Genomic DNA, 10442 nt, shown 5'->3' with positions numbered 1-10442 from the left:
AATTTGGCGAACAGTAAATTAACCATTAAACTTACTTTCACTGCCACACACACACACCATTCATACACTCACACACACATTTTCAAGCCATAATCCTGCTTCAAGAGAGCTAATTTCTATGCACAATAATTACGTATGTGTGAACACAATATTGCAAATGAGCATTTCTGCGGGGGACAAAACGACAATCACCCGTGGCTTTCAGCGGCATTGCTTTGCATCTATTCACTCTGCAGCACCTGTTTCTCCATAACCAACCCCATTGCCCTATCATTAGGCCTGACAGGGGACGGGCTATAAATCAGCGGTTCACACTGCAGTGCCCCATTAGCCCTTACTGATGAATACTCATGGCCACATATCTGGCACTATTGTGATGAAGAGCAGGAAGGGGCTTGTTACAGCTTCACTGCCATCCTCAGCATCAGACTGCACAAAAACGCTCTCTGAGGCAAAAACCTGCCTCATTGCATTAAAGAGAGGCCCTGCTTTACTGAAAACTATGCATTAATGTGCAGTCTGCTCTGTCAATATGAAGAGTTATTTACATCTTTAAATGTCCTCAGATAGCTTTGCTGCACGTCTATTCAATATCTCCTTCGTTCCTAATTTTAAATACTCATGCATTTGTAATTTTATTTATCAACAACCATGAATCTTAAGTATATTAAGTCCATGGCACATTTCCAGCTCAATACAGCAATATGGTAGGGTGGGACAGTATGACTAACACATACCATTTTAATATTTTAAGTCTTGGTGACATGGCTTTACAAAAGCTTTTTTTCTAATGAGAGAAATAATTCAGCCTCTAATAAATGCCATCAGGTTTGCACAGATCAGCAAATCATTGTGTTGGTTGACAGAATTCAGCAAATACTTTTTAGACCCATCAGTATCATCATGGATGTGTGCAAAGTGCCGCAGCAACAGTTGTTGCTATGACCAGAAATTACATTATCAAGCAGGCTGTCAATCAGAGCGTGGAGCACATTGTGAATGTTATTTCTTGTATTTATTTATACAACTATGATGACCTTGGTCTTTATGCCTTTCATATTAAGGCCAGTCTAAAAACCGTATAAAATGACGTGTTTATTTCAAATGCACTAACCCTGCTGAATATCGTGTATCATTATTGTTATTATTTCTCTTATTCTCTTTTTTAAAGTTTTTTTTTTTAAGATTTTGTTGACATAGACACCTTTATTGATCAGTAGACTGACAGGAAACAAGAGAGAGAGAGAGAGGGGGCGTGTGACATGCAGCATAGGACCTCTAATCGGGATTCAAACTGGGGTTGGCTGCGTATATGGCATGCGCTCTAACCACTCGACCACCTGTGCGCCCTTTTAAAGTATTTTTTTAAAGTATTTTAATCCTTTGTTCCAGAGACAGTTGAAGGATGACATGAAACTGAGGGAGAGCGATGCAACAAAGGTCCATATCTGGATTTAAACTAGGGATGTTGCAGTTCATGGTCAGTGTCTTAATTGTGCTTGGATGGATTGTCATAACACAAAACCATCTGAGACAAAATATGTGGAAACATTTACAATTCTAGAGATGAAAAAGATTGGTAATAAAGGTAGTGGAGGATTTGTACTGTTTACCGCCTGAAATAGAGTGATACCATCAGCCAGATGGTTAGGACAGCCTGAGTAGCCTGACAAAATGCAGGACCAAATATTATATTAAAAAAGCTGCTCACTGATGAGGTGCAAGGTAACAGTCCACACCAAGAATGCATCTACCTTTTTTATATTGAAACGTGAAAAAACTGTGACAACAGATAAGACGCATTTCTCCTCCTACTGTGCTCTAGACAAAATCCCCCCGCTTTATGCCCATGCACCAAAGTGAAGCGCAGGCCTCTGTAGGTGACATGTCTTCCAAGCTAAAGGTCTCAAGTAGATGTAGGAACACATTTTGAACAGAATATTCAAACTTAAGCTCCTGAGTGGTGACTGAGAGTACTGTTGTCAGCTCAGCTGTGATAAACACAATACATCTGTTCCTGATTAAAACCTTACTGAAAGTCTGCAAAAGAAACAGAAACAATCATGATATGATAACAAATAGTTGACTGGTTGAGCTTTTTAGCTTATCTTACAAATAACGCCTTACCTTACGTTTTTATAGGCCACATTTTATTTTGAAGGTGCAACTAAACCAAAGAACTGAAGACAGAAATATTTGAATTGAACTGAACAAAATGATTAGTTTTGTTCAGCCAAGGGATTCATGAGTTCCACTTCTACATGCAACGTGTCTGAGTTTGGTAAGTGACTGAATCAGAAACAATTTGCTGATTTAAATCATTTTATTTAGTTCATTTCAAAGATTCATGGTCACTCACTATGTGTTAAAGCAATCATATCATATCAATCATATCATTCACAACACTGTGACTTTATGACACGTCTTCTATCTGTTTTTAGCTTAGTCTACTAAGTAATTAGAACAAAGTACAAAACTAGGCTTATAAAAGCACAATTTACAAGTTTCACAGTACAGACTTTCAACAATCTTTTGACCATACTAATAAACATATATAATAAACACTGTTTATACTGTAGATACTATTTAATAAAATTGTACTCTCGGTCACCAGTGCAAAAAGCTTCTGATTCAGTCAGTGACACTAATGATTTGGGACACGCTGTTCAGCTTGAGTATTGATTCGTATAGTGGACACTTTTGATTTGAGCAAGATGGCAGCACAGGCAGTTATATTTTAGTAAAGCATATTATATGATGCAAGAAACAAAGTGGTAACATACTAGTAACATGGTGTAATCTAACCCGGTCACAGGTTCACTATGTCAAAAATAAAATCCTTTTTCCTGAAAGTGAGACTAATCCGTCCTAAATGTTTGAACGGCTCCTCGTTTTAAGCACATTAAGATTGCATGTGGCGGTGTGCAGTGACTGGTACTGTTTCTCCCTAAACTTAGTGCTCCAAACAAAACAAGGATTAACGCACAGGTCAGACTGTGCCAGCAATCTCCACACTTTCTCTAGTTTGGTGTTATTCACATAGCTACTGACCACTAATCTCAAAATTGTAGTCTTTATGAAGTGAATCTACTTTCACAAATCTGTCCTGGGACTGCTGCCGAGAATCTGACATGAGTGATACCAAAAGGCTGCAGTTTCAGGTGGCTAACTTTAACCACCTTCACTTTAGTACTTGACAAACAAACAAGAATGTAATGTAAGAATCCAGAGGCTTACCTGTGTATGTGGATGGTAGAAGTCCCTGAGCCGTTCCCCCACAGTGCGCTAATATCTCAAACACCCCTGCTGAGCATCCACTCAGAGCTGGTGTGTAGAGAAATGAGTCTGTGCTGCGGGTTGAAGGAGATGTTATCCAGTTCAATGTGCTGCTCAGGGAATGAGTGAGGCAGTGGAGAGAGAGTGAGGACAAGAGCAGGAGGAATGGATGGAGGGAGGAGGGAGAGGAGGGAGAGGAGAGAGAGGAGAAAGGAGGCAGACGGGAGGGGATACTACTGTATTGTTTTCTATAACTCGACTGTGATGAGAAAAATGCTGGATATGTATGTACGTGTCGAGGACTTGAGGTGGGTTATGATATGCATGTGTATCTGAGGGGTCAACATAGTATTGGATGGGTTCCAGTAAGCATCAATATCTTGTTTTTGCTGTGAAGTGTCCCCAGCTGCTGAGCAGAAAGTGCAGCCTTGAAAAATCTGGAAAGCTTGCAGAGAGATAAGACAAAACGTGTATCCTTACAGCATTGTAAGAGTTTCTAAACCTCTTTCTGCTGTTTTTATTTTCCCAGTGGCCCTAAAGGTGGCAGTTTACCGCCCTCCTGTTATCATCAAAACAAACACCACTCACCACTTTTTACCCTCTATGTCCTCTTATGTCCAGAAAGACTCGTCTTCAGGCAGATCTCGGATGCCCACAGAGTGCATGGTGGAGATCTGAACCCTGGCCTGGTGTCAGATTGAAATGGCATGGCGCCCAGCCTCATTATCAGCCTGATTAACCACACTAATTAGCTGTTAATAACAAGAAAGTGGGGATGGATTTTCTTAGCCACCCAGTTGCTCAGGTGCTGTTGCTGCCTCAAGACAAGATGAAGGATTACCTCTGGAAGAGTAAATACATTTAGTAGAGAGTGATCATAACTTAAACAGAACATGCAATTAAGATACATTGAATGTGTTAAAGATACCCTTTATGGCTTACACACATGCAGCATCATTTAAATCTATTTGAGAAAAATCTCACGGATACATTTATAATTGAAGAAGCTCGCAGTCATTTAATAACAACATGACTGATGGAGCGCATTGCAGCAGGGAGTCGAGGTTTGCAACTGAGTTAATAATTTATTCATAGATTTTATTTAGCAGAGAGGATGTTTCCTCTCATATATTCATTGTGATAAGTATTTTCAAATTAGTGCAATCAAATGATTAGTATTTCGGTCCTCTTGAATTCTACATGTTATTATCAGTGTCACAGGCAGTCAAAGATTGATTACACTTCAAGGTTTTCAATGGGAATTAATATTCAGTTAGACGTTAGTCAAAATAATGGAAATATATTTATGAATCTGATCATTCCACTGCAGCTGAACAGGAAAAAGAGGGTGTTTTCTTTTACTAATTGACTGTAATTCTGGAGGATATCCACTTTATTTAACTAAGTCAGATGGCTGACACCTCATACTAGCTTTAGATCAACTTTTGAATACATTTTTGCACCAAACAAGGAATCAGTATTTTAACCCCCATCAGTTACGTTATATCTGGAGGGCAACAGGAGGAATGCTGAAAGCAACCAAAACCAGTTTCAATGTTCATTTGGCCACCTGACAGTTGTTTCAAGACAGACTTGAAAAACTGTGAACCTGTCCTTTAAGGTCTACATGTTATTCCTGCAGGGAAGTACTGTGATGTTACTCACAGAGATCAGGAAAGGTCAAGAGACAACATGTAATCAGGCATAAAGTGTTAGGTCATCTTTCTACCCCTCTGAACTATGAAGTCACCTCACAAGAGCTGTGTAGGTACACTGAAAACAAAAGACTCATACATTTACCCGTGTGACTGCAGCCATGAAATTACTTTTTATATATCTGCTCCTATTTTCAGAAATGTTTCTTTTCTGACTAATGTATTTCTACTTATTCAAAGTGCTTTTAAAAAATTGCCCTCTTTCAGTTACAGAATTATGCTGCACTGCTTAGACTTGTCTCACATTTGCCAGCTGTGTTTGCTTTCTGGATCTGTGGCCTCTTCCATTTGGTCATGATTGTCACCTACCTTTAAATAAGCTGTTTGCTGACATCAAATATTTTCTTTGCTGCAGTTTCTAGTCTGGATACTGTATGTTATATTCTTGAGCTGAGTGCAGACTATATCCTGGGCTTTGCAGGAGTAAGGCTAATTATGTTTAAATAGGGAACCACAAATTCGATTATTGGAGATTTATTTGCAGCTAGGCAGTGCATGTTTGTTCTCATGCAAGCCATAAACAAACACTGGAATATCTCTGTGATTAGTGGATCTGAAAAACAAGCTTGAAAGCTTTTTAATTAGGCTATTGTTGATGAATGCTATGTCTTTGATGGGGAAGGCTGCTCAACTTGCTAAAAGCCTGTGACAGAAATGCAACACACTGCTTAGACACTTTCAGTGAAGAGAGGGGATACAGTTGTTGTTGTTGTTGTTGTATGACAGTTTATATATTTTGGCAAAAATTGTCTCATATCTTAAAAATGATAAATTACAGGTTGTGTAACATGGACCAAATCGTAATGTTCTGTTATTTAACAAAAGACTGAGATAAGAAAACAACCTGTCTTTATCCAGATTAATTCATCAGCATTTATCATGTACTGTTTTTGGGTGTTGCCTGAAACCACTATTTTGGAGCTTGCAGCTTAACAATAGTAGTAATTACTGCTTTACATTCTCCTCTCCATTTTAATTATGTCCCGTGTTAAATATTGTCGGATTACGCCAGCAGTCAGCATGTGCTTAACCAGCCTATGTGAGTTTTTAATTGCGAGACTTAAAATCCATGTCATTTTGGGCGAGAAGCGTATTTGTTGTGACTTTATGATAAGGTGATATTATCCTATGTTGAAGACTTTAGTTTCATTTGTCCCATTTAGAAATATGAACAATATACTTTTGTTTGTATATGATGGAGATTGGCCAAAAGCAGTGGATTCAGGATTAATTAATGCCATTGATTCTAGTTTGACAATGGTCGCTGTGGAAGCAGTCCGTCTGTCCTGACATGACAGCGTTAGTTGTCCTTCCACACTCTGTCATCTCGGGGGCTTTCAGTAGATTAATTACCTGACCTCAGCTTGAAATAAAGGCTGTGATTAACAGGTATGTTTCTTCTCTGCTGATTTACTCGATGTTTTTAATAGGCCTCAGAGAAGCACAGAGGCCATTAAGCACAGCAGTGACATAAAAGCCCCAAAATGAGGTCCCATTGCTGACTAACTCGGATCAACCAAATCTGAAGCAAGCCTCATGGTGTCTGTCCTCCTCTCATAAATCAGCCTCCATTAGATCGTCAGGTGTAATGTGTTGAAACAAGGGTGACCACAGTGTGATTGCTGGGCACATTTTTACTGGCATCTTCACTCCTCACTCTTACTCAGGCAAAACCTGAGTGTGGCAGAGCATAATTGCTTTGGAGATGAACTCTTTGAAAAAATAAAAACAGGCCATTAAAAAGAAAGAGTAATCTACTTATGCAGAGCCTGCTATACAGAACTTGTTGAGTGTCTTTTAGTGTCTTCCTAACATGTTTGTTATTTGCATTATTGAACACTAACAAGAACAAAGTTTTTTCCTTAAGGCGTTTCCTCAAACATAAAACTGTACACAAAATAATGAACATGATAGCGAAAGGGGTAAAGGTGATTGTTGGAGAGCTATTTTTCAAGGTCTATCACTCTTATCTTGGGTGGGACATCTTAATGCTGAGCATCTTTACACAATCAATAATAAATATTTTAGTTCAGAGTTTGGGTTCTGTGTTTCTCAACAAAAGAGAAGCTTTGTGCTGCTTGTTGCTGCTTGGATTGCCGTTAATCTTAATATCATATTGACTCATCAACTCAACCTGCTTGAATCAGTCTCATTGGGGCGCCTCACACATCTGTGGTGGTCACTGAAAGGCAAAGTCTTTTACTCCCCACCTGTCCCTCAGATTGTAGCAGCTAGGACAACACTGTGACAGGTCTAATCCTCCTTATCTTAATGGCATCCACCACTATCACAGGAGCATTGGGGACAATCGATCTTTTCCCTTTCTTTATCAGCGAAAAACACTTCCCTGACCATTCCTGTTGGTCACCCCCTTCTGTCAGATTCCCCCATCCCTCCCTGTCTCCGTCAGATTCCTTAGCTGGTCTGTCACTCTCTGACATTACCTCATCTCGTTGTGCTTTGTCACAATCTTACCTAACAAGTATTTATTTGGAGATGCCTTGTTCCAAGAAGATTTTAAAAAGCTTGTTTGGATATGGGGACAACATGCTCACACTCAGCCACACACAGCCTCACACAATGTATATCTTGGCTCAGGGTTATTTTCCTTTGCCTTCTCATATTCCCACTGTGACGATGAGCATTCAGCAACAAGGGAGTCAAGAGAGAATTTCCAGATCATTTAAAAAAAGCAGGGATAGCTGCAAGCAGTGGACTATGTGGTAATAGCCAGTTTTCTTTTCAAAGCCCTCTCACAGTGCAGTTTGTGTAACCACAATCTCGGGCTTCCCTGGACAATTGCTCAACTCAAGTGTATAGATTGTGTTTTAACAGGCATACTTTTCAAACTTTTGATAACTTTTTTTTTTATAGCATACACATAATGAAACTCAGCATGTTTTCCTTTAAAGCAATATTTACTGAGAGGGCCCTTGACTGATCGTTTCTAGCAGTGGGTTGACTTGAAAACCAATATCTCAGCCTAAACACGATTCCACTGCTTTGTCGGATAATTCTTAATGTGTTTCTCTCCTTTCTTCTCCACTGGGTAACGGAGGCTGAGATAAATGAGCATCACTTTGATTGTCTGAGGAAATTATATACTGTATATACTTACATAGTCTGCTATTCAGGAGCTAATGAACTATTAGCAGCAATTTGGATTGTTTTTTTCTGTTAAATTCAGTATTGGGTAAAACATATTAAGGAAGCTAATTTTCTTTATATTTGGGTGCATTTAGCGCAAACAACTTTTAATGCAACAACACTTTTATGTAGACATAAATGAATTGCACTCTTTAAAACATTTTACAAGTGTGTAAATGTGGCCACTTCTGTTACCTCAACAGTCTGCAGACGACTTAAAAATGTACCAATTTACAGGCTGATTGAAATTTTTTATCACTATATCATTACATTTAACACCTCATTAAAAAAGAATGAATTAATCCAAACACTTTAAAAACATCTCTAACTGGGATATATATTGACAACAATCACCAAGAACCTGAGACAACTGAGAATTTGTATTTTTTAATATAACATAGCAAGGACTGATGGATGTTCTTATGCACTCAGGTCTGGTTTAAAGACAGTAGACCTCCATTGAAAAAAGGTGATGTCATGTACCAACATTTTTATCAATCTCATGATAATAGAGTTGTTTACTCATGTTGCCAGACCACTATCAATCAGATCAGATCTAGCCTTGCCAACACAGCAGTCCTGATGAAGCAGATTAGTCAAGTTTTTGAGTGAAAATGAATGTTTGTAACTTTAACTATGATTGGTACTTTTAAAGCCACACATAATTAACGTAGTACGGAGATACTTCAAACTTTGAAATCAAGTTTTGTGAGACTTTATGTATTACATAGATGGTGCTCCACATAAAGGTCACCTGTCATAAAATGTCTGCAGAAGACAGAAGGAGGCAACATAATGTGTAAATCCCTGCCCTTCCATTATTTGTGAGTGTATGCTTAAGATTACTGTATGTTTTGTTCGAATTGCATATTACCTATTTGTCATCTCAGTGCCTGACATTTGACTGATTATTCCTTTAATAGCTTTTGGTAGCTGTACATTGTTAAACTGGCACATTGTTCTAAACACTCAGTTGTAGGGCTACACAACAAGCCCACCCCCCCCCCCCCCCCCCCAAATTAGCCACCAGAATGTACAATATAAGACTGTCTTTACACAAGGCAGGACATTGAATGGAACAGAGCCAAAAATTGCAGAGAGCATGACACACCTCCCTCCTTAACACATTTTGGTTTTCTGGGTTATAGGACAAATTTTCCAAAAATTTTAACAGCTTTTTTCAAGACACACCTTTGGTTTCCTCAAAACAAGAACATAAAGAAAAATCATATTTTTGTTGTTTTGCAGAAATTTGAGTAATTCCACTTTTTGTTATGTTTTTTTTTGTTGATGTGTCCGTTATCTGTGCCTAATGAACGATGAAGCGTTCTGGCAGCAGGCAGTAATTGCTTGAAGCCCAACAGTGGGGGTGTAATTAGAGAGACAGGGAGGAGTATATGACTTCATGACTGGCACCGTTTAATGATAATGGGGTGCAACTCCACACTACTGTGGTCAACTAATCATACTGGACTGGCCTGGACGGCTCTCAGTGCAAACGAGCCGTGACTGGAATACTGAGCAGCAGCTCACCCACGCAGTTCCACACCATTCGCTCCACGGGGATCAAGCATATCATTATGGCTGTGACCCTCCACCACCTGCAACATTGTCATTACTGCCACCACGGATGGACAGGTTTGATCTGAACAAACCAATGTCATCAAGCCTCACGGCTGGTGTGTGGAGAATGAATACACACCACCATCTCCACTTTTACAAACACAGGTTGTCCTTCAAGACTGAAACAGTGAGAAGAAAATCAACATGTTAATCCACCAAATATCAGTTACCATGTATTTACTAAAGAAAATAGCCAGACGTTATGACTTTTACCTGGATCTCAAATCAAATACAGTCAACTTATAGAAACAGATAACATGTACAGAATGTGTAGATTTGTGATACGCATTACACACACTAACCTGATATGCCAGATGGTTTGTTACACAGAACCATCTGAGCAGTCATCCTTGGAAACTGGAAAAATACTTGTCAGGTGATTGGATGAAATATCTGCTTGTCACTGTCTATCACCACAAGGCAGCTGGATTCGCAATGCTGATTGGCCTAAAGCACCAGTGGTTCGGACACAAGTGCAAAACTTGAAATCTGACTAGATGGATTCTCACATGATATTGTGACCTTGTGACTCTAGCTGTCTCACGAGGTGTGACGGCCATGCCTCTTGTGGCTGTTGGGCTGGTTGTCTTTTATTTTGTATTTCAGATTCCCAGCAGGAGGCATTGGGTTGTCGTTAGTTGCTGGGAGCACCTGGGCCCGGTGTTTCCAGCACTATAAGAG

The sequence above is a fragment of the Scomber japonicus genome, chromosome 3 (assembly GCF_027409825.1).
Source record: "Scomber japonicus isolate fScoJap1 chromosome 3, fScoJap1.pri, whole genome shotgun sequence".
NCBI classification, from domain to species: domain Eukaryota; kingdom Metazoa; phylum Chordata; class Actinopteri; order Scombriformes; family Scombridae; genus Scomber; species Scomber japonicus.
The sequence above is the reverse complement of the archived record's forward strand: the minus strand, read 5'-3'. Positions refer to the sequence as shown.